Raw genomic sequence first — 24,474 nt, forward strand, 5'->3', positions numbered from 1 at the left:
TGGCCCTGATACAACAACAAAAAACAATGGAAAAGAATCAAAAGAGGTGTCACTCAAGAGGGATTATTTTAGAGGCCTAAAGTGTTTGAAATAATAAATAATAATATTGGTTAATAACCAAATTGGATCTTAAGCCATGTGATAGATTTGATTTTCCTCCAGTTGATACGTGGCTGTCTTTATTCACAATCTGGAGGTGGAAAAGCTGCTAATTTGGTAACAATCATAACAGAAGAAATATTTTCCTCACCAGCCTGCTTACATGTAAGAAATCTTACACTCAGAGAATTAAAACTCATTTCATCAACTCCTTTTTAAACACCATTTATTTGGACCTGGTTACTGTTGAATAGATTCATTTCAATTATTGCATTTTAAATGAATTCCAAACTGGTAGCCACATAATATTCATAATGTTTTTATAATTATGTTACATTTAAAGCTGAACATGTTAGAAATCTAAAATCTATTTTTTTCCCTTGTCACTTGTGTTTTCTTTTCCCTCAGGGTTGTCTAAACCATCTTCCAAACTGGTAGCCAAATAATATGAATATGAATATTAATAATATTAATTAAAATTGTATTCATAATGATTGATTTCAGGTTTTGGATTTCTTTAGAGCTTTAAAGAAACAAATGGAAGCCCAATTTCCCAGCATCTACTTCATGTGTTATTTATTTTTCATATATGCTCCTTTATTATTACTTCCCTCTTTCATACCCTCTCTTTTCTTTTTTTCTTCCGAACTAGATAACCATTACTGGCATCACTTCTTATTTTGGTGTTTCATGGTCAAAACTGTAGCAGAAAGTTCTCATGATGGAAAAAAACGAAGCTGGTACGAGCCACCTTTAATTTGTGCTTTCATTTCCTTTAACCCTTTTAGACTAAATCTTTCTACCATTGTGTAAACAGCACATAAAGAACATTTAGACAGTATGTTCATGTCTCCTTATGACTGATCTCTGTCTTCCAAGAAAATTGCAGAAATCACTGATTTTGGTTTGTTTGTGTATTCTAACTGTTCTAATTGGATCAAACAACCTGTTTCTTTGAAGCAGAATGTAGGAGATAGGAAACAGCAAACTGCTGACTTCCTGTAAGTAGAGGACCAACCACAAATATACTGCATTGACACACTCATAGGCATTCTAAGGTGCACCTCAGTGGTATCAACTGAAGTCACAGACTCTCAACAACAACCTTTTTTGGTTGTTATCCATCTGAAAGAAATGTGCTTAAAATTAGTTTTGGAAATTTTTCACTTTTTCTACATGGTGTACATAACTCCATGTGGGAAAAGACGTTCAAGGAGAAATTGTAGAAGCTTCAGTTGATTGGAGTTCATGGATTTATTCAAGAGACTCTGCTGTGGGAAGAATCTGGTGTTCAGGATAATCTGATGAAATGGTAAGTAAAGAGCTTTACGTAATAGAATATGTAATAAAAATAAAATAGAATACGTAATAAAACTTTACTTAGATATAAAGCTGAAGGTTTGAGTTAAACAACATAAATGTGTTCAAATTTATAATATCCAAACAGATCTACTAGTAATGAATCATTGTTACATGGAATTATTAGAATTGTTAATGTTTTTGTTAGTTTATGCTGGAACCCTTCACTTGTAAGATATTGCAAATGCTCAATTTCACTGCTGCCTTAAACAAAGTGAATAAACTTGACTTAGCTTTGTTTCTTCTCAGAAGTAGTCAAGATGATGGATTAGTATAATTTTTGAAAATTTGATTTCAGTATCCACAACTTGTCATGATAATTGGAGTCAAAGAGAAGAAAAAGGTTCACGTAACTTTAACGCGCAATCGTGTGGGTGGAGCTACTGTTGGTGGTGACGTAACTTGAATCCGTATCATGGTAAGATGGTAAGGCGTCAAATAAAATTCATACATTTTTATCCATAAATATGCCAACATCTAAGTGTGAAACTTTAACAGCTGAACTGAAATTTTTTTTTTGAATCCCTATTGTTAATCTGACAATCAGACCTCGTTTATTCGTTCGTTTAGTCCTCGGACGTTGCCGATTGTTTTTATCGTGAGTTTTGAACAGATTTGACATAAACAGTTGATACAGGTGTTCATTTTTAATCGTTGTAAAATATAAGTACATGGTGAGCTGTTTAACATTTGTTGATCAACATGCAAAAGGAAAATGCGTAGGTTCAGTTTGACCTTGTGATGACCGACGACAGGCCTAATGTCTGGCAATGTTAAGTTTAATTTAAAAAAACGCAACAAAACAAAACAACAGGACATCATTTAAGTTTTGCAACAGGGAGGTGTGTTAAGTTTAATCAGTCGCTTTGTGGCTTGTTTTTCTACATTTCTAAGAACCACGCTAACCTGCTAATGCTAATCAGGACTAAAGTGATATCCTAGCTACCATGGTTGCCTCCCGGGAACTTGAGCTAAAGAATAACAAATGCAGATTTCATTTAATTTTTTTTTTTTTTTACTTAGTGGCATTAGATGAATTTGAGCTTGGTTGTTGTATATGGTGTGTTTGTGCACTGTTTTACACTGAGGTTCTTTAACTAACATTTAATCGCTAGTTAAAGGGAACAAAACAGGAAGTTTGACGTCAGGTAATTTCCTATCAGCAACACACAACGTCACAAAAACGTTTCAGGAGTTCCAGGAAATGATAATCTGTCAAGAAAATAAAAAAGCTGTAATTATGTTATCATGTAATTGTGGACTTTAAAGTCCATCCCGTGCTCTTATTGCTGTGGCTCAGGTTCGATTCCAGGGCAGGGAACTACCCCAGCCACCGAGGGGTTAATTCCCAAGCCTGGATAAAATGGGAAGGTTACATCAGGAAGGACATGTAGTGTAAAACCTGTGCTAAAATCAAATATGTGATTCAGATGATCTGCTATGGCAGCTCTGAACAGGGAACACCTGAAAAAAACAAGTGATTTAACGTTCATCGAAGGAACCTTAACGTAATATTGTTACTGCTACTCTTCTTACTTCTACTAGTTCTTCTACTGCTACTAGTACTGATGATGATGATGATGATAATGATGATGTTACAGGGTCTGATTCTGTGCAAGAATAAACAAAGGAAGCCCTCCGAAGAGGACAGAGGAAGCCCTGCTTCACCTGGACAAGAGCAGGTAATCAAACTGCTTCTTCCAATAATCCTATTGGATACTAACATCCTTGCTAACGTATTCAGCTAGAACATTTACATTTACATTCATGCCATTTGCCAGACGCCCTTATCCAGCGCGATAAACAAAATTTCGTCAACTAGACAAAAACTAAAACTAAAACCCTAAAGCTTTTTTCCTGCATGTTTTGTAGCTTCCTGTGCCGTGTGAGGATGATTCGCTGCCTGCAGAAGCAATGGTCATTTATGAAGATAAGGACTTCCCAATGAATTCCCTAAATCAGCCACCAGTAAGTTTCCTTCTGTTATGGCTGCTTTCTGCCAGCTACATGGGGCTGTTAAGTGATTGCTGCAGTCACATGCCTCCTATTGCATTCTGGGTATTGGTCAGTGAGAGAGGTTATATCACAAAGCCTTGATAGGATAGTGAGAGATTTACAGAATGTCACTCAACTGATTTAAACTATATTTGAATGCATAATATTAGGATTCGATTTAGGAAAGAACATATATGTTTCTTGTTTGGTTTTATTTCTTTATTTATTTCTTTTATGTTGTAATAAATCTCTAAAGAGTAATCAGACATGAACAAAGTATACATCAGTATAGATCTGTAATATTGTTCAGATCTGAAGCTGAGTCATGGATAAACTTTCCTCTATTTATGTACCTAGTGTAAACATATCGGTTTAAATATATCTGTAATACTGAATTGATGCCTTGTTTTGTTTTTCAGCATGGAGAAAACTCTAAGGATGACGGTAGAAAATGACATGTTCTACAAGCATTGATGTATTTATTTAGAAATACAGCAATAGAAGAATAAATGTCCTTACTAATATGAAGCTGCTGTTTATCATGTGATTATTTGTCACATATATATTTCTGCACAGTGAAATCCTTTCTTCGCATATTCCGACATCTGAGAGGTGGATGAGTGGAAAAAGTTTTGTCAGGTCAGTTCGCTGGGTGTGAGAATGGAAAACACCATTAAAGTCCATCTCAGTACATTTACTGCAATGGTTTTGGGAGGTGAGAGGAAACCAGAGAACCTGCAGCAATCCCATATGGACACCTGCATGCAGAAAACTCTGTACACAGCAATCCAAGCTCAGGATTGAATCAGGATCCCTGGAGCTGGGAGGCTTTGAGGCTGGGAGGCAACGCTGCTTTGCCACACCCTGCCTCCTGTTAACAAACATCTGCACCATATTATCAATTAAATACATTTATGCAACACCTCACAATCAGCCAATTACTTGGCAGTAGCACAATGTATACAGTCATTTCAGTTTGGCCGGAAAAAGCCTTGGTGAGAGAGAGAGACAGACAGACAGACAGAGAGACAGACAGACAGAGATGGGGGGGGGTGAGAGAGAGAGAGGAAGAGAGACTTTTTTTGCGTTTTACAATACTTTATTTGCACAGAAATCAAGATGACTCAATAAATACATTAAAATTGTTTCAAAAAATTAGGATAAACCTAGGTGTTTATTAATTTAACTCTGGTGCAAAGCTAGGTTTTCCATCTGCAACAGAGCACAAAGAATTCTCAGAACACCACACGCATTTAAACACATCCAAATCATTCATACTTTTGTAAAAGTTAAAAATTCTTTATTTTATCTCTCCACTTAAAAATCTTGATTTTTAAGCTCTCCACTCTGGCTTAACATCATCATTAAAACCAAGTACACTTCTCCATGGGGTATCTACCCACCCACTCAGTTTTTTCTTATTTAAAACCTTAACACAGGCTCTGTACAGCAGCTTCCTCGACACTGTCTGTTTCAGTCGTTCAAACGCAGAGTTTGCAGTCTCAGTCCACGTCACTTTGCTGTGTGCTTGCAGGCCTTGTCCGTGAGCAATAGCGCTCAGCGGTGCCTCTAACACAGCATAATCGGGTACGAACATCCTACAGTATGAACAAGAATGACATTAACTGTTTTTAGTAACCGGTTTGGGAATTTTCTGTATTGCTTCCACTCTCACCGACTCAAGTCTTTTTTGACCTTCTGCAGAAATTAAATGTCCTAGGAACTTCACTACTTGTTGTACAAATTGCAGTTTTGACAGGCTTGCTTTATGTCCTTCTTTAGCGAGGTAACAGAGCAATTAAATGGTGTCTTTTTCACACTGCTCTTTAGTCGGTGCGGCCAAAAGAATGTCATCTACATACTGAAGCAACACAGATTTCTCAGTTAACTGCAGTGTCTCTAAACTGTTCTTTAATGCTTCATTATAGATTATAGGTGACTCACAATAGCCCTGACATGAGCGTGTGAAAGTATAGGCTTTTCCATTAAAGGAAAATGCAAACCAAAATTGACAATCTGGATGTACTGGTACGCTAAAGAATGCATTAGCTATATCGACAACAGAGAACCATGCACTGTCAACTGGAATTTGGGACAAGATAGTGTATGGGTTAAGAACATTAGGTGCTCGTTGGATCATTAACCACTTTCAGATCTTGTACGAATCTCCACTCCTCCGGCTCCCCTGGACCTCTTATTTTTCTTACTGGAAAGAGTGGTGTTCGCACAGGAGACGTCTCACATGGCACAATAACTCCAGATTTTAATAGAGAATTAAACACCGGTGTTATTCCTGCTTCTGGTTTTAGGGGATATTGAGCTCTCTTTGGCCTGTAATCCGATTTTGGTGTAATGATCACTGGAGGGCAATTTTTAATCAGACCTACATCATATTTTCCACTCGCCCACAATTCCTTGGGCACTTTTCGTAGTCGTACATCTGAAAGTTCCAATTTAGGTAGGGCCAAGTCGGTTTTGTACCATGGATTGGGATCTGTCCCGTCATCAGGAAGGATCACCACGCCTGGTTGGTTCCCAATCATGACTTTGAGTAGCCTGTAACATCCATTCTCCCAAAAATTCCCACTCGTCATTGACAGATTTGATTAGAGAGAGATGTGGAGATCCATGATTCATTTGGAATGGGTGTGGATGACAAGCCCGAACTGAAACCCGAGATAAATCTACCTCTACAGCACATCTGTGTTCATTCACACGCTTCAATATCAATATGTCTGGCCTATCTAACTTCCTGTACCATTCTTTCTCATAACTCTCATGTGGTTCGTGTCTGTGTATGTGCGCAGCACAGTGCAGTGCTTTCAGTGTCATGTAGTCTGTCTGAGAAAAGGAGGTGAGAGTTTTTGCTTACTCCACTAGAGCGTTTGTGACATCAGTGAGAAAGGAATTACTCAGTTTCCATTCATACACATAGAGCAGGGGTCTGGGATCATATTGTACAAAGCAGGAGTTATCTCCCCATTCTATCCTAAGGCCTAGTGATGTGCTGATCAAATTTAAGTTTAGTTTGCACATCAAATCTCGACCCAACAGATTTATTGGGCAACACTCAGAAATTAAAGAAGAGAATTCAAATTGTTTCTGTGTAGTTACTATCTCACATTTTAAGGGCACAGAGAATGTCTCAATTACTGACATCCCCGATGCTCCTGTAGTACACAGAGCGTGATTGCTCATTCTAGGTGAAATAGAAAATTCACACAATCATATCACAGAATGCCCTGCTCCTGAGTCAACTAGAAACTGTATCGGTATTTGCTCAACAAGTAATGTAATCACAGGCATTTTCTTAAATTCCGGTTCATGATATTTAGCATAAGTTTCATTCATAAGTGAAATAGCAGCCTCTGAGTCTTTGCTAGGCATTGGACTAGTGACAGGTGGAAATGGAATGGTTAGCTTAAGCTTTTCTTCATTGCATTGCACAAAAAGATCAGACTTACTCTTCCCTGGTTGCTCACCCGTCCCTGACCCAACCAAACCTCATGTTTCTGTATTCTCTGCGTGCACAGCATGTTGTTCAATCAGAGATAACTTTCCAGTGTCCCAAGTAATGCACGTTTGTTTGACGTTTTCTTGCAATGTCCTCTTTTAATCCATTTATGAAACTGTTTCTCAAGTGTGCCTCATAGGGTGTAATATCTGCTGCAGCCTCTGTGAGCATCATGCTCATTGAGTGTGCTGGAAATTGGATCATCTGGTCTCGTTTCCTTCAGAATCCCCTTTTGCTTTCGGCCACAGGTGTGATAGCACACAGGGGAGTAAGGGTAGAGGCTCCAGGTCCCATATAACAGGGAGGAGGGTCCCACTCAGCTGCTGTGGATGGTTGAGGTGCAGAGGTGTGCAGTTGGAGTGGTTGTCTGTGTCTCTGAGGCGGTGGTTTGGGAGGGCAGCTGTCCAGGTCTGGGTCTACAAGAGATTTAGTACACTTCAGAGAGGAAGATTGAAAGTTAGTTTGTGCATTTGTTTTGCGTGCTCTGGTTTGGGCTTCAGTTGCCCACATATTATACGCAACCCAGTCTACTTCTCTTCTCTTTTTCCCTTTTTTCTTTGAAGCCTCACATTCTTGTAACCTTTCTCTCAACTTTTCTAATTGTCTTTTACTAAAACTACCTTTCTCTGGAAATCCATTCCATCACCCACATAAATTGAACATTAGGATGCTTACATGACCTCAAGAAATCATCACTCTTATCCTTACTTTCCCCACTACCCATTGTCCGTGTTGGTTCCTATATTCTCTCAACAGTCGATCAACAGACAAATGCCTTATTTACCTCTTTTAGCCTGATTTTATCTGCGCAGGTCACTCAGTTGTGCTCGTCAGCACCAGCGACGGCTTTCCTCAAAGTCTGCTGAAAGTAGTTACATCAATAAATACTACCATAGTGTATAGTTAGTTCCCAGAACTATTCATGTAACTTTACCAGTTCCCAGAACCGTTGGCCAGAATCCAAGCTTAAATTCTGCCTACCTGAAGCCGATTGCCTGAAGATGGAAAGAGCGAGAGTTTAAATAAATTAAACTCTTACCACCTAATTCCAGATCCCTTCACTGGGGCAGTCTCATGATTGTCCAGATCTCTCCCCTCCAGTAGTCAGTCGCGTGGTCCGGACCAGACCGATCAGGGATCAACCCCGAGACTGGCTCTCAGACGAGGGATCTCAGTGGAACCTCCAGAAGTGTGGTGGCAAGTCTGCACTCTGACTTGAAATAATTAACAAACTATACATAGTTTAGGACATAGTTAACGCAAAGAGATAAGAAGAATGGTACATCTCACTTCCATAAAAGGAGCTAGAGCATATAGAAAGCCAAGATATACAATGTTCTTGCATTCCACGAGTAGAGTCGCTCCTGGTACTGACAGCCACCTGGTTAACATCTTCCTTTCCACACACACACACACACACACCAAAGTTCCTAAAGGGTTACTTATTCATCTATGTTACTTGTTAAAATTTCCACTACACTTTGAGGAAACTTAAATAACTACTCATTAAAACCGTGGTGAGCAGAAACACATCTCAGAATCATCTCAAAACACACACGCACCATACACAGTGCAATACACACTGAATCTTTAACACACTAATCATGGCTTAAGTCAACAGTATACAGTAAAAGAAAAGTCTGGTTACTCTTAATGCTTTTTCTTTGTGTAGTTTATAAACGGTTATTTTTCTTGCCACCGTCACCAGTGGCCAGATTTCTGTAAAGCTACCTTGTGACAATGTTTTTAGAGGTACACCGACGAAAATAAAAATTAAATTTAATTGAATAGAACCTTGAGGTTTTGGTGAACATCCACATATGCAGATCTTTATTCGTAAATCCACAAAAGAACAAGCAAAAATCCAAATGGGCAGACGAGAAATGTAGATGGAAAAACAGGCAAACAATCGTAAACACCAGGAAGACAGACAGCATAGCAAACAAATCCTAAACACGAAATCCAAACTCGGCAACAGTGAAACACAGAAACAGGCTCAATAGCAAAGAAAGCAAACGATAAACAAACAACTTGTAATTGCATCAATAACTAACAATACTTTACACTGATAGTAGAGTGAGCATGGTTTATAAAGTCCGTGAGCCCAGAAGTAACCATGAGGGTCGAGCCGATCTCTCTGGCAGTTCGTTGAGGGTGGTACAGATGGAGATGCTACAGTCAGACTCTGTGGTGTGAAAGTAAATTAAAGAACAGTTCCGACGATGGCTTCATTTTATATTTTATATTTACTTATATACATTTGCAGGAAAGACAGAACTCAAACATGATGATTTTCAAGTGGAATTAAGTTACAGAGCTGGAAATGTATTTAAAATAATTTATTATTGTATTATTATTGTTTTATTAATATGCTATTAATATCAATATATGAACTGGTCACTTGAACTGAAGCCTTATTAACCTTAATTACGTTACAGAAATTTATTTGAGTAAATCCTATTCATATTTAAGACTGAATCCATCATCCCTTCATTTTTTTTTTTTTTATTTTATAAAGAACCATGTGATGAAGTACACTATGATTCCTACACTAAGAGGAAAAACACCAGAAACACCACATCATTTCCAACACATCAACTTGTGCTGGTCTTCTGAATGATCAGGTCCTTTCCCATTTACACAGTAATACAAATCCACATAGCCATACACTCATAGCCATACACAGGATTTTCTATAAGTTTACAGCAGTGTCAGCTTTAGATCAGTTCATCCACCCACACAGTAGCTGATTAAATCGGAATTGAATAGCCCCAGCCTCATCATTTCTGTTAATTCTTCATTTCAGCTCTACACACTATAATCTGACAAGGAGAACATTTACCTCATTATCTCACAGTCTCTTATGGAATCTGGCCAAGATTTTGTTAAAATAATGTCATACAGTGTGACAGGAGTTGTTGAGCAGCTTTAGATGTTCTAAAAAATAAAAAGTCAGAAAGCAGGGAAGTCCCGCTTAAAAATGTTCTGTGTGCCATCTATAAAGATTATATTCAGACAGCAGTGGACATCAGTATTGAAAGCAGCAGTGCTGGTACAGGATGTCTTTTTCTCTTTTTGTTCTATAGGAGGAAGCTCATCATCATAACGGGTGGCTGGGTAGAAAAGCGCATAGACTTTTAAAGGGAAACTCCCAACTTTAGGAGTTGTGTGTGACTGAAGGTTAAGATTTGTTCATTTTATACTTCATAATTCTAAATGAATTTTTTTGGAATAATAACAAATCACTAGAAGCAGGAAAATTGTTTCTAAGCAACAAAAGATTTTAATTATCACTGTTTATTTGTTCAAATGGAAAACAGCAACCTGTAATCTATTTCCTGTCATCACTCAATATCATATGGACAAAGATTTTGCTGTGTCTCAAAGATACACTGATGGTTCTTGAGACCTTTCTTCCCACAATTTTTTTTTTTATCAAGGCATGTCATGTTTTACGACATTTAATTGAATAAATCATAAAAAGATTAGCTTTAAACACACACTCTAACAATTCGCCAAGCCTATAATCATCTTTACAATAAAGTCAGCTGTGTCTGCATGAGCATTGAATCATTTAAATTCCTATTTATAAATGAACATAGAGCTGACTGATGAAACACTAAGAGTCATTGAGATTCTTAAGTCTAAAATATATCTGACTAGTTGTGTAGGTGTCAACTGTTGTGGGTTAGTGTTTAGGGTTAGTGCACGTTTCCAAAAGATTCACATTTTACTTTTGGTTTCACTTGGTGTAGCACAAACAGAAAGTCCTAGCAAATAAGTGTAGTTTCTGTCCTTTATCAATAACACTTTTGCATGTTACACAACAGTCATACTGTATTCACATCATCATGCAGCAGAAAGAGAGAGATGTGGCATGTCTGGACAGATTGGTGGGAAGGCAGGGCAAGGCAGGGCAGGGCAGGGCAGGGCAGAGTGGGGTAGATTAGGTGGTTAGGGCTCTGAAATGTGGATCGGGGTTCAAGCCCCAGCACGACAAAGCTTTACTGTTGGGCATCTGAGCAGAGAATCTTCTATGCTTCAGCTTCTCTGACCTTAACTTCCTCAGCTGGAATACATTAAGAAAAGAATTCCATTTCTATTACCCCATAACTTCATCGTTTTTTGTGAGTCAGAACGAAATCATCTGCTTATGATGCAGCTTCGATGGAAGTGCAAGTACATTTCACTAAATGTGTATTGTGCAAAGGGAACAGACAACAACATACACTGACTCATGTAGGTTTCGTGTTGACTAAAGATGTCTTTTGCAGGTCAGTACACAACTACTGAAAGAATTCCCATGGTTTGATTTTAAAAAACAGACTTCTCTAAACAGAAACACTTGCAATAACGTCTTGAAATTGTTCTTTTTTTTCTTACATTTTACATAGGAAATGCACCAGAGATTTGTGTCACTTGGTGCATTTGCGATGTAAAATGTAGACGATGAACAGTTTCCAGACATCAGTGCAAAGTGTTTCTCTTCATAGATATTTCTATTTGTTTTTAAATGAAATGATTAGTTAAAAGTTACTGTGATGAAAGTACTGATGAAGGTATGATGTTACCTCTGGGGATGTTACCTCTGAGTATACACTAAGGGAAAATAACAGATAATGTTCCCTGAATGTTGTTAAAAGTGCTGTAAGTAAACCACAGGAAAAAACCCACCCCATCCTGTTTTTGGAGCCTGCCTATGACTCAAAGATCTACGCCCTCTGTCAGTGCAAAAGAAAAAAGAAAAAAGCAGAGATCCATACCCCCCTGAGGATCTCGCTAGACATCTGAAAGGACAAACTTCTTCAGAGAATTACCTTAAAGACTTAACAAGCTTTTTATTAGTTTTATTTAAAACACTCTCCTTGGTATTCCTAGTGCCACATGGAGACAGAACATCCAACAGAAATCTTTAGTTCTTTCGAGAAAGTCTGAAGATCTAAACAACCTTCAGCAGTTGATCAGATCAGAGCTCAGGAACAAACTTAATTCAGTTCAAGAGGATCTGCGATGGGAAGAAATCGGAGGCCAGGATGATTTTTGTGATCTTGTGGTAAGTTATGTGTCGAGATCTGTATTTTTTCACGGACTTTTTTTTTTTTTTTTTTTGTATTTTTTAGGGGGGTATGGATCTCTTGTGCTTTTCTTTTGCACTGACAGAGGGCGTACATCTTTGACTCATAGGCAGGCTACCGAAACAGGGTGGGGTGTTTTTAATTCATAAAAAATATCGATACATCCATAAACATGGAATAATTTAATTGTCTAACTTGATAAAAATCAAGCCAGATTTTTTTTAACACGCGTCTTCCAGTTGTTATACTCATACTGGACACTAGGTGGCGATTTCACGTTGTGTTTGGAAAAATAACTCCAACAGAATGGTAAGCTACCATCGCCTTAAATACGATATATATGTATTTATTTAGCTTTAAATACACTTCAGCTAACAACTAACCGTAAATATCATGCATTTAATTCCTAATGTTCAGTAACAAATAACGATATTATTAAAAGATTCACGACAATGCCAACGGCAGTGAACTTGCCATGTTATAACTTGTTTATAGTCTTGCTAATAACATAAAGTCGACCGTGCCACTAGGCAATAACTGCATGATAAATGCTAAAGAAATAACAATAAGTTGACATTATTAAGCTTGCCTCGTTCACTTTCACTATTAAATATGAACTGTTTTCATTCTAAATTTTTTTTTTTTTTTTTCATTTTTTTGATTAAACGATTTGATTGGCTAACAAAAACTAATAAAAGATGAAAAAACATGCAGTTTACTTGACTGATAGACAATTTTGAAGAAAAGTAAGACAAATAAGTCAGTGTTGAAGTGCATTAAATGTATTTAATTGAATCATTTATATGAACATGAACAAACCTGCAACATTTTCGCTAACCTGATCACGATCTCGACAATCAAACAATAAATTCAACAAATCCCAACTTCTGGTATTTAGATCCGGCGTTGAGGAATTGAGCAGCATTCGTTACCTCGCTGTAATTCAACTTTTTTGCTCATTTATGTGAACTTATGTGGACTTCGGTCATGTCGTACTGAATAAACATTAATGAATACAGATGTATTTAGGATAGGAAAGTTCTAAACAAACGTCAGTAAAGTATGCTGAGAAGTAATAACTGACATTACTGATCGATTACTAATTGATTAGTAACGGATTGATGACTGATTACTTACTAATTGATTAATTACTAACAGATTTATTGCTAATTGATGTTCATTAATAAAGTAAATAATGTCAGTTAAGGGAAGCTTAGCTTAGTTTTTTAACCAATGTGTGAGCTTAGAAATACTCCTCCTACTACTACTACTAGTAGAATAGTAGTAGTAATAATAATAATGATGATGATGATGGTGATGATGATGATGATGATGATTTCAGGGCTGTCTGATGTCACGGCTCCGTCGCTTGTGCTCTCCCTCAGCTGAACAGGTAACTACTATATGCTGCTTTTTCTCTAATTGCATTTTCATTCGCAGCATTCAGCAGACATCTTTTTCCAGATTGATGCACAGAATTGTTTTCTCATGATAGTTCACAAGACTCACTCTTCAAACTCTGAGTTCAAGTCCGTTTTTACGAGTTGGGAAGTCATAATTGCGATGTCAGGTGCGGTCAAGTCACTTTGGCCAGAGCGAGATGGAAGTTCAGCTTCTCTTAATTTACTACAAAAAGAAACAACAAAGGTTTTTTAGTTAGTTCATAGTTCATGGTAAATTTGATCTTTTCATAGTATTATCGTAATTTGCATGATGCATAAACCGAAAACAATTAACATCATCTTCTGAGATCAGAACACATTCAATTTCAACAAACTACAGATGCCGCATCATCGATTCCTCAATGTTTTCTTACTGACACACTATAACGTCCAGTTATCATGAACCCGGACCTCCGTAGTGGTGCCTGCACCCATTCGTGGGATTCAGACAAGCACTGCTTCAATAACATAAACACAAGACATGGGGAAGACTAACCTAATAACTAAGACATGATTACGAAAACAAAAACAATGACCGACAAAGACAGGTACAAAAGGATTCCTATATATAGGGCAAAACATTAGGGCTAATAAGAAACAGGTGACATGGCGGGAATGAGAACAATGGAGAAGGAGAGTCACAAAATACACATGACAAAGCAGGCTCCAGTGATTCACCTGCCAGCACCCCTTCCAGTGATCTGGCAGGGAACTGTCCAGCTGTTCCTGACACACACCTACAACTTGGAAAATCTGAGCTCAAAGACAATCCAATCATTCCGACATGACTTAAACGCACCATAATATAATATCAGTCTAATCACCTTGTTAGAGGAGTTTTTCTGTTCTACTGGTTCATAATGCATCTAGTCTTGTTAACTAAGCTAATTAAGTTTTAACCCTAATTAAGCAAGCCTCTTAAGCTCAGCAGTTTACTTATTTAATTCGATCTCAGAATAAAGACAGCATTATAGCACAAAGCTGGTGTTTCCTTCTCATGCTGGAATGTAGGAATATTTCTCCATGTTTTGCAGCTTTCTGCTCAGTGTGTGGACCAATCAATGGCGTTGAAAGCTGTGATCGTCTACGGGGATCAGGAATTCCCCATAACACAGCTGCTGCAAGTAAGTTTCATTCTGTCATGAGCGCTCTCATTATTATGCTAAAGGTAAGAAGCAAGAAACAAGAACAATGTTCATGACATGTCAAAACATCTCTTAAAAACGCATCAGACCCCTGAGCTGCTTATTGATTCTTTTTTGCCAGTGTCACCTATTGCATTCTGGGTATTATGTTGCCTTCATGCTTCTCAGATGAATGAGCATTCAATTTCAATAAATTTACCATCACCTACAGACAGGCCGTCCTTTGATTTCCACCAAGAAAATGTTTTCTTACGTCCCCAACTCAGATTAATGACAATTCAGAGTAATCCTCTTTACTACGGCAATTTTTTGGTGTTCATGTGTGTAACTTGTAAACAAAATCTTCCCGAAATGATGTTTTGACATGTTTATTATTGAGAATTAAGAGGTCATTCCTGAGAGAGAGAGAGAGAGAGAGAGAGAGAGAGAGAGAGATTTGCACCATGTTGTAAAGACAAAATCAAACACATTCAGTCAAAAACTAGTGTTTACAGTGTATCATCCATAAGTGAAATGAAACCCACAATCACCAAGATGAACTACAGTCTAAAAATTCAGAATTGAGTCAAAAACAAACGAGTTACAAAATTTATACATAGAGACCAGAGCTCTAAAAACAAGCTTACATTCCTTGAACAAGTGACCATTAATCAGTGTTAAATCAACACAATATCATTTTCAACAATCCAGAGCTACTTACATTTATCTCACTTTATACAACTGAGGGTTTAGGGCCTTGCTCTTGGCAGTGGCAGCTGGGTGATGCTCACAACCTTGCCACTGAGCTACCACATCCCACTAACAAGTTCAGTTTATAAGATTTAACTACATTTTATATTATTTGTAAGACACCCTTCAACCAGAGCGACCTACAAATACATCATTTATATAATGCACTTGGGGTTGAGGGCCATACTTAGGGGCCCAGATGTTTTGAACACACAACCTGCCGATCTGTAGTCCAGCGTTCCAACCGTTAAGCTACCAATCCCCTGCATGCTGAGCGAATCAGAGACTCAGAGAAAACTCTTACAATGTTATACTAATCTTTTCTTTGTTTTTTATTTTGTTTTTTTTACAATTCAGGTGGAAGATAACCATTGGAGAAGACATCTTCAACTGAAAATATGAAAACTGTTACATAATAACTGCTGTGACAGTATGAAATAAAACAGTTTCCAAGTTTATGTTAAGTATCTAGTGATGTTGTCTTTTGTATCAGTGGGTTGTATTAGAGGTGCTTGCCTGAGAACAACACACACACACACTTCAGTGCATGTCTTCGGATTGACTGAGGAAGCTCCTGGAAGCACGTGAAGAACATGCTACTCCACAAACACAGGGGTTTCTGTACCTATTGTCAACAGCTGGAAAGAGATTATTTCCCCAAATGTATTTAAAGAGCTGAGATTTTTTACCGCACATTAGATGGCGCCTCTAGCTGTCCGAAATGATCCATCTGTTAACGCATTTTAAAACGCGGCAGATTTTCAGTTTAATTGTTTAAGGCCATTTCAATCTTTATACAGTCCATAATCCTGCCTTAATAGATACCTTGCTTTATGAAAGGTTTTGCAGCATTTTTCCCTCAACTTATTGCTATTGTAAAAAAAAAAAAAAAAAAACGGATTTTACACAATTTATGTCAGTCGTACTTCTTAAATCGGAAAATATGTATTTCGTATTTATCCCGAAAAAGCACATCAACAACAATGCAACAACCAACCACCCTCAACTGAGTGAAGCCACGCCCATCTACCACAAATGGATTATAATCAGTGAGTAAAATTTACTTAACAGACATTTAGCTTAAAAACCGTAACATTTAAACCAAATCCTGTCTCGATAAACTGATATATATAGTTACTTACATGTGTGTAAATAAACGTCAAAAAAACACTGTTCTGTAGTGCATGATAACAACACTGAGATGTAACGAACATGTCAGACACTGTAGTCCATTAGATTTCAATAAGCGATATCTTAAAATATTTGATTATTATGAGTATTAATTAACTGATAGATAATTAACAGACTAATGTAGCTATGACTTAACAAAATTAGTTTTATAGAATATTTTACTCATTCGATTTACAAAATATGAAAATAAATACATATGAACCCAGGCTCCACTAATAGAAGTTAAATGAATAAGAAGTGTGTGATTGTGAAAATGAGAAATGAAAGTGTGGCTTCAGCACATGCCATGGAAAGACTTACAATATTTGAATGATGATTAATGAATGGAGATGATGAGAGGTGGTAGACACCCATTCTGGGGCCATGCATTATTATATTTTTCTCTTTTTTCTTGTTTTCTTGTGATCAAGACTTAATTTTCTTGTGATCTCGACATAAAAAAAATCATGAATGTTTCTGGTGTATATCTTTGTGCCTTTTTCACAAGTGTCAGACAATTTTGTGGAAGATGTCAATCATTGACAGACATAAAGCTCTTTCAGTCTGAGTGAATCACTGATTAAAGTAAAAGCGAATCAGATCATCCATGATGCTGCCTCTAGAACAGAGGTCTTATGCCGAACACACAGAAAAAAAAATTAAGTAGTGATCATGAGCAGTGGCAGACTGGGACAATAGGACAATAATTCAGACTGGGAATTTGACTCCATCCTAGGCCACCTTTGCTTTCGCCGTCACCTCCACCTTATTCATGTAATCCACCAGACTGCTGATCTTGTATGCTAACCCTATTAGTTGATGTAACAGGTAGATTACCAGACGAATTATAAATTAAACAATAGGCCTAAATGAACCCTTAAAAACTCACTAGGAATACATCATCTATACTACCACACCACAGAGAAATATAAAATTGGCTTACACTTTTAAAAAAGGGATAATATCTTATTATCTAATATCTATAAAAACATAATACAGTGACCTGCAAATTCTTGTTGACCCATATTCAACTGAAAACACAACAAAGACAATATATGCAATGTTCAAACCGCAAATATTCACTCATTTTGAATTTGATGCCTGTAAGACGTTCTAAAAGAGCTGGGACAGGGGCAACAAAAGACTGGGAGAGTTGGGGAATGCTCCAAAAACACCTGTTTTGAACATTCCACAGGTGAAGTTAATTGGAAAAAGTTGAGCGTGCAAATAGGCCAACAGTTAAGGAACAGCTTTCCTCAATGTACATTTGCAAAGAATTTAGGTATTCCATCATCTACAGTCCATAGTATCATCAGAAGATTCAGAGAATCCGGAGAAATCTCTGTACTTAAGCTGCAAGGCCAAAAACCAACACTGAATATCCATGACCTTCGATCCCTCAGGTGGCACTGCATTAAAAACAGACATTATTCTACAAAGGATATTACCATGTGTGCTCAGGAACACTTTGGAAGACCACTGTCAGTTAACACATTTCGTCGCAACATCTACAAGCGCAAGTTAAAACTGTACCATGCAACCCATACAACAACAACATTCAGAAACGCCACTGGGTTCTCTGGGCCCAAGCTCATCTGAAACGGACTGATGCAAAGTGGAAAATTGTGCTATGATCTGATGAGTCCACATTTTAAATTGAAATCATGGATGTCGCGTCCTCCGGGCTAAAGAAGAAAAGGACCATCCAGATGCTATCAGTGCAAAGTTCAAAAGCCAGCATCTGCGATGGTATGGGGGTGTGTTAGTGCCTATGGCCTGGGTTACTTGCACATCTGTGGTGTCACCACTGATGCTGAAAGGGAAAAACAAGTGGAGCAAAATTTGCTGGCATCCAAGCAACGTCTTTTTCAGGGACGTCCCTGCTTATTTCAGCAGGACAATGCCAAGCCACATTCTGCACATGTTACAACAGCATGGCTTCGTAGTAAAAGAGTATGGATACTAGACTGGGCTGCCTGCATTCCAGATCTGTCTCCCATTAAATATCAAAAGAAAATTGAGTCATTATAATGAGAAAACAAACTTTTGTCAAGATCACGAGAAAATTAAGTCTTGACCACAAGAAAATTAAATCGTTACAACGAGAAAAAACTTTTCTGTCGCAATCACAAGAAAATTGAGTCGTTATGACAAAAAAACAAACTTTTCTGTTGAGATCACAAGAAAATTGAGTAGTTATAATGAGAAAGCAAACTTTTATGTCGAGATCACGAGAAAATTGAGTCGTGATCATGAGAAAATTAAATCTTTACAACAAGAAATCAACTATTATGTTGATATATTACGAGAAAATGAGGTCATTATAACAAGAAAACAAACTTTTCTGTCGAGATTACAGGAAAATTAAATCGTTATAACAAGAAAAAACTTTTCTGTCGAGATCACAAGAAAATTGAATTGTTATAACAAGAAAACTACAACAGGTTACGTATGTAGCTCCCTGTGCACACACGCCAATTCATTGGCTCAGATAGGACACGTGATGGAGGAATATGCACCAGCATGTCCATATAAGGGCATCTACGTCACATTCATTCAGCTTGCCTTTGTCTGAAGGAAGCGCGAAAGGATGCATGGGGTGTGGCCAGCGACGCATCGTCTCGTTGCCTTCTCAGGGAACCAGGTTACATACATAACCTGTTGTAGTTCGCTTTTGAGGGAACTCAATGCTGCGTCGCTGGCCACACCCCGAGCAGAAGGCCTGCAGGATGACTGGACAACCGGCCATCCTAGGCAACTTTGGGACATATCCAGCCCAGGGGTGCAAGATAGCCTTGAACATGCCAGGGGCAAACTCTAGGCAGACGGGGGCAACCAATAGAGCCTGCAGAACTCTTAAGAGTCAGAAACTTCTCTGAGGCTGACTCCATGGGCTCAAAAGGGGGCTTCCAGCAACCTGTCCAGGACCACCGAGAGGTCCCAGGAGGGGTGGCGTGGTCTGCAGGAAGGCCTCAGCCACCTGGCATCGCACAGAAAGCAAGAGACCAGAAGGTGCCTACCTAGGGAGACACCGAGGACAAGGGCGTGGTTCACAGCAATGCCGGCCACGTACACCTTTAAAGTAGAAGGGGACCGGCCCCGAGAAAGGCGAGACTGTAGGAATCCCAGCACTGTACCGATCGGGCAGTGCAGTGGGTCCTGCTTACGTTGAGCGCACCAGAGACTAAAAAGCGTCCACTTTAGAGCATACAGCTTCCTATTGGAGGGAGCCCTAGCATTCAGTAGAGTCTACACCACCTCTGATGAGAGGCCTGCCTCTAGGAACTGGTCCCCCTCAGTGGCCAGACCCAGATCTTCCATATCTTTGGGTGGGGGTGGAGAATCGCCCCTGAGAGAGGATATCTTTACTGACGGGAATCTCCCAAGGAGCGCCATCTAGGAGGGAGATGAGGTCCGCAAACCAAACTCGAGCGGGCCAGCAGGGAGCCACTAGAAGAAGGTGGACCCCTTCATGCCGCACTCTGGCAAGGACTTCTGGGAGCAGAGCTACCGGGGGAAAGGCTATAGACGCAGCCTCGGCCAGGTCTGTACCAGAGCATCCACGCCCAGAGGGTACGAAGCCCACAACGCATAACCCTTATGGCACTTAGAGGATCCCCACGGGGATAAAAGCCTGCACCTCTGAGTGGGATATCGTTGGCTGCTGCCACCATGAAGCCAAGCACTTTGTTCTAGCTGAATAGTATTCACTGCTAGCAGTATGGAAACCACCAGGAGATAGACATGCCTGCACTGCGGTGGAATCCAAAATTACCCCCAAGAAGGGTAATTGAAGGTGAGGCTGGATGATGGCCCAGGCTTCTTGTTGCAGCGAGGGGTAAACTCTTTAAACGCCACAGATTGACGCTTCATCTCCTGCTGCCAGTCGATGACAGCGCTGACAGCATCACCAAATAGGTCCTGAGGTGTCTAAGAGACAGGACTTGTCCTTGTCCTTTATCCCCGTAAGACTGAGCCACAGGTGCCTCTCTGTGGCAACCAGCGCAGCCATTAAACGGCCTATGATGTGGGCCATCTGCTTTGTGGCACGGAGCGCAAGATCCGTGGCTCTATGCAGCTCAGAGACTGCATCAGACCTCAGAACTTCAGCGCAGTCAAACTCTCTCAGCAGGTCAGCCTGGTAAGCCTGCAAAACCACCATGGTGTGCAGGGACGCACCGGCTTGGCAGGCTGCTGTGTATGCTTTTCCCACAAGGGCTGAAGTCGCCCTATATGGTTTAGAAGGGAGTGCTGGCTTCCTCCATGTTGCCAATGTAGGGAGAGATAGCCCGCAAATGTCTGTTCCACCTTAGGCATGGCAACATAGCCATGCTCATCCAGCCCTATAATGGCTGAAAAGGCTGAGGAAGCCAGAGAAAAATGGCATGCCAAATATGGATTTTCGCAGGACCTTGATACTCAGCATGGAAGTCTGGAAAAAAGGCAGCTGTCTGCGTGGGGGGGAGATGTGTCAGGAAGGAAGCGGTAGTCTAGCTTTAACGAAGGACGCCAGCTTCCTGCTCCGGCCAGTCTACATTTAATTCCCCTACGGCACGCGTAATGTCAAGAAGCTCCTCGAATGCCACTGGCAGCAGTGGCAATTCCAGTTGAGGAATTCCCTTTGTCACTAACATCAAATTCCTCAGAACCCAACGCGGACAGAGAAATATCCACTTTCGGGTTGGGAGAAATCGCAGCGCAAGCTCCCAAAGGGTGAGGACAACAGAAAGGGAAGAACCTGTCTCTTGTTCTGCTAGCTCCATCTGCAAACCCCATGATCTAAGCCACCGTTCCGCCTCGGCAGACAATAAACAATGCCAAATGGGACCGGAGTTTGCAAGGGAGAAATCTCCCGCAATGCACGCAGCCGGATCCCTCGAGAGTCGACCAGGGCATGCTCCTCACCCAAGCAAACCACGCAAAGAGCATGTGTGTCATCCTCCATAAGAAAACACAGACACAGATGCACACACCTCTTAAGTTTTTAGCCATACCTGCCTTCGACAGACACTCAACACTCATACAACGGAACGCTTCCTGTAGACAAAAAAGCTGAATGAATGTGATGTAGATGCCGTTATATGGACATGCTGGCATGTATTCTTCCATCAGGTGTCCTATCCGAGCCAATTAATTGGTGTGTGCACACAGAGCTTCAGACACACTTCCTTGACAAAGTGTTCCCACAGCATCAGTCATGATGCAGCGCCAAGCCGTGGCCACGAGAAAATTAAATTGTTACAACGAGGAAAAAGTTTTCTGTCACGATCACGAGAAAATTGAGTCGTTATAACGTGAACACAACTTTTGTTACCTCGAGATCAATAGAAAATCGAGCCATTATAATGAGAAAGAAAACTTTTCTGTCGAGATCACAAGAAAATTGAGTCGTGACCACAAGAAAATTAAATCATTACAATGAGAAAAAACTTTTCTGTCGTGATCACTAGAAAAGAGTCGTTATAATGAGAACACATCTTTTGTTACTTCAAAATCAAGAGAAAATTGAGCCATATTTTTCTGCTTTTCTGTACACACGACGTATGTGTTAAAAAATATCTGCTGTCAGGAGCATGCCTAATCAACAGGGGGTGATATACATCTAAGTGTAAAGCCATGTTGGTCAATCAAAAGCCTAGACAAAACGCCATTACCGGTTCCGGTAGTTTAAAAACAATGGGGCGTCGCGGGAAAGTTAGAGTCATATGTTTGGACTGACAGCTCACTCAGCAACAACAGTGATGCCCTTGACATGCAAATGTTTTCTTGCCATTCCTCTGCAAAGTTGTCCCACTATGTAGAAGTCCGACTGGGTCTCTTCCAAAACCGCCATGGCTGTCTGCGTGGTCTGTGTTGTCGGAGTTTTGTATGTAGCAGCAGTGAGCTTCATATTACATTCCGGCACCTCTGTCTGTTAACATAATGTGCGAGTAACTGTGTGTGTATGTGCTTGCATGTGAAAAGTCCAGTAAGCAATGTTGACACAGTCACTAGTTTACGTAAGTCTGCCATTGCACAAAATATCTTCATAAACAAAGCTGACGTCAAATCAAGGAGACAATTCGTCAAAATCTCTGTTTCCCCCGTCCACACAACACCACTGAAAACAAAGTTTTGGAAAATCTTCACCTTGGAAGGAGTTTTTCAAAAGCTCCCTTTTCAGCGACCTTAAACTGCATTTTCATGTGGACAAAAGGCCAAAACGCAGAGAAAAATCTCAGTTTTTAAAAATACCCGGCTACGTGTGGACATGGCCTTAATAAATAATAATATGTGTATGAATCTGGAACAGAGGATTTATGTGCAGTTTTGTGCATTATACACTCTATATACAGCTGTATAATTATTTTTTCAAGCCAACATACTGTTTTCCTATTTAAGCTTCTTAGGATTATTTTTCTTAGACAATTAATTATCAAGAGTAACTCCTCCTAGAGCTTTCGAGCTACATGCACCAAACTTGGCAGGTTTGTTGGGTCTGGTCTGAAGTTTGTTGCTGTTACTTTTCTAAGGAATCAGAATTCCAGTATTCCCGGTACAGAAGCTCAAAGTGGCCTTTTTTTGCAGATAGAATTCAATTCAAAAATTTGGATGTTTATAACTCGGCCGGCTTTCGAGATATCGACACCAAACTCAGCCAGCTCCTTCAGAATCTTGGGCAGGATGAAGCTGTAAATTTTGGATTTGGATTTGGGATCTGATTGGAATTCTGGTTTTCCCATATAGCCCCGCCCCAAAAATGGCAAAATGACAAAACCAGCATACACATGTGACATATCAAAACACTCAGCACAATGAGGGGAACTTCATGACGTGTGTTGGGTGACGTCACATGATGTCATGTCCGCACCACGCCCCCAAAATAAGTGGATTTGCAAAATTACTCCAACATACACGTGATATTTCAAAACATTCAGCACAATGAGGGGAAGTGCGTGACGTGTGTCCGGATGACGTCACGTGACGTCACGTCCACGCCACGCCCCCAAAATAAGCAGAATTTCAACATTACCCCAACATACACATGTGACATATCAAAACATTCAGCACAATAAGGGGAATTGTGTGACGCTTGTCCGGGTGACATCATGTGATGACTTTACTGTGACTGTGATGACCAACATCAAAGTTTGTCGCAACGAACTTTACAAATCTAGTTAAAGATATATGCTTATGTATTTACATAGTGCTAGAGAAAGAGGCAGTAATTAGAGATGGAGAATCAATAACAGAAATGAATTACAGAACACAGGTAATATTTCCTGTGTTAGCTGTTTAAACTGGAGATGGAGAAATTGGAGAAAAAAAATATTTTTTGCCTAGATGTACACACAGTGCACAGAGATCTGTAGCATCTTCCTGAAGGGAGAAGTGCAAACGGGTTGTGGCCAGGGTGAGAGGGGTTTGTGATGATGTTACCTACCCGTTTCTTCATTCTAGAGTTGTACAAGTCCTGAAGACTGGGCAGGTGTACATGAGAAAACATGAAAGAAAAAAAAAATAATTCATGGCCTCTTAAAACTTAAAACTCACTGTACTGAGGTGAGTGCACAGAACCGCACCCATTTAGACCTTGGGGAAATTTACAATAGGCAATCCACCAACTGGCACGTTTTTGGGACGTGGAAAGAAACCGGAAATAAGAAGTCCACACAGGGAGTGTCACTACCGTACCTGCCACTTCCTGTCACCGCTAACGTTTTTGCAACAGCCTAGCAATATTGATTCTTTTGCGTTTAGTAGTAACATGAAGGATGGAAGGAATTCATTCATTTATGAATAAATAAATTAAATGAATAAATAAGTATTATGTGTGTTTCTTAAATGCAGACATTTCTTAAAGGATGCTGAAATATGATCTTTAGAAAATTAAATATTAAATGTAAAACACACCCACATTTATACATTTGTATTACCCAAATGAAGTGCCAATTTAATCAATTACT

The 24,474-nt window shown here is 39.5% G+C and overlaps 3 long non-coding RNA genes across 4 annotated transcripts; 2 read left to right on the plus strand and 1 right to left on the minus strand.

Moving 5' to 3' along the window:
- Positions 1-1,122: 1,122 nt before the first annotated feature.
- Positions 1,123-5,301, plus strand: LOC131368820 (uncharacterized). 2 transcript variants are annotated; one of them, XR_009207202.1, is made up of 5 exons: positions 1,123-1,411; positions 1,757-1,884; positions 3,060-3,140; positions 3,331-3,426; positions 3,873-5,301. It is a non-coding gene; the product is annotated as an uncharacterized LOC131368820 (long non-coding RNA). The 2 variants fall into 2 exon arrangements; XR_009207203.1 differs by having other exon boundaries at positions 1,757-1,876.
- A 1,852-nt stretch (positions 5,302-7,153) lies between these two features.
- On the minus strand, positions 7,154-8,156 carry LOC131368821 (uncharacterized). The gene is made up of 3 exons (XR_009207204.1): positions 8,007-8,156; positions 7,752-7,829; positions 7,154-7,383 (listed from the first exon to the last, which is right to left on the minus strand). It is a non-coding gene; the product is annotated as an uncharacterized LOC131368821 (long non-coding RNA).
- A 3,518-nt stretch (positions 8,157-11,674) lies between these two features.
- Positions 11,675-15,816, plus strand: LOC131369576 (uncharacterized). The gene is made up of 4 exons (XR_009207279.1): positions 11,675-12,020; positions 13,385-13,435; positions 14,519-14,608; positions 15,716-15,816. It is a non-coding gene; the product is annotated as an uncharacterized LOC131369576 (long non-coding RNA).
- The last annotated feature ends 8,658 nt before the right edge of the window (positions 15,817-24,474 follow it).

Source organism: Hemibagrus wyckioides, linkage group LG18 (assembly GCF_019097595.1).
Source record: "Hemibagrus wyckioides isolate EC202008001 linkage group LG18, SWU_Hwy_1.0, whole genome shotgun sequence".
Lineage (NCBI taxonomy): Eukaryota > Metazoa > Chordata > Actinopteri > Siluriformes > Bagridae > Hemibagrus > Hemibagrus wyckioides.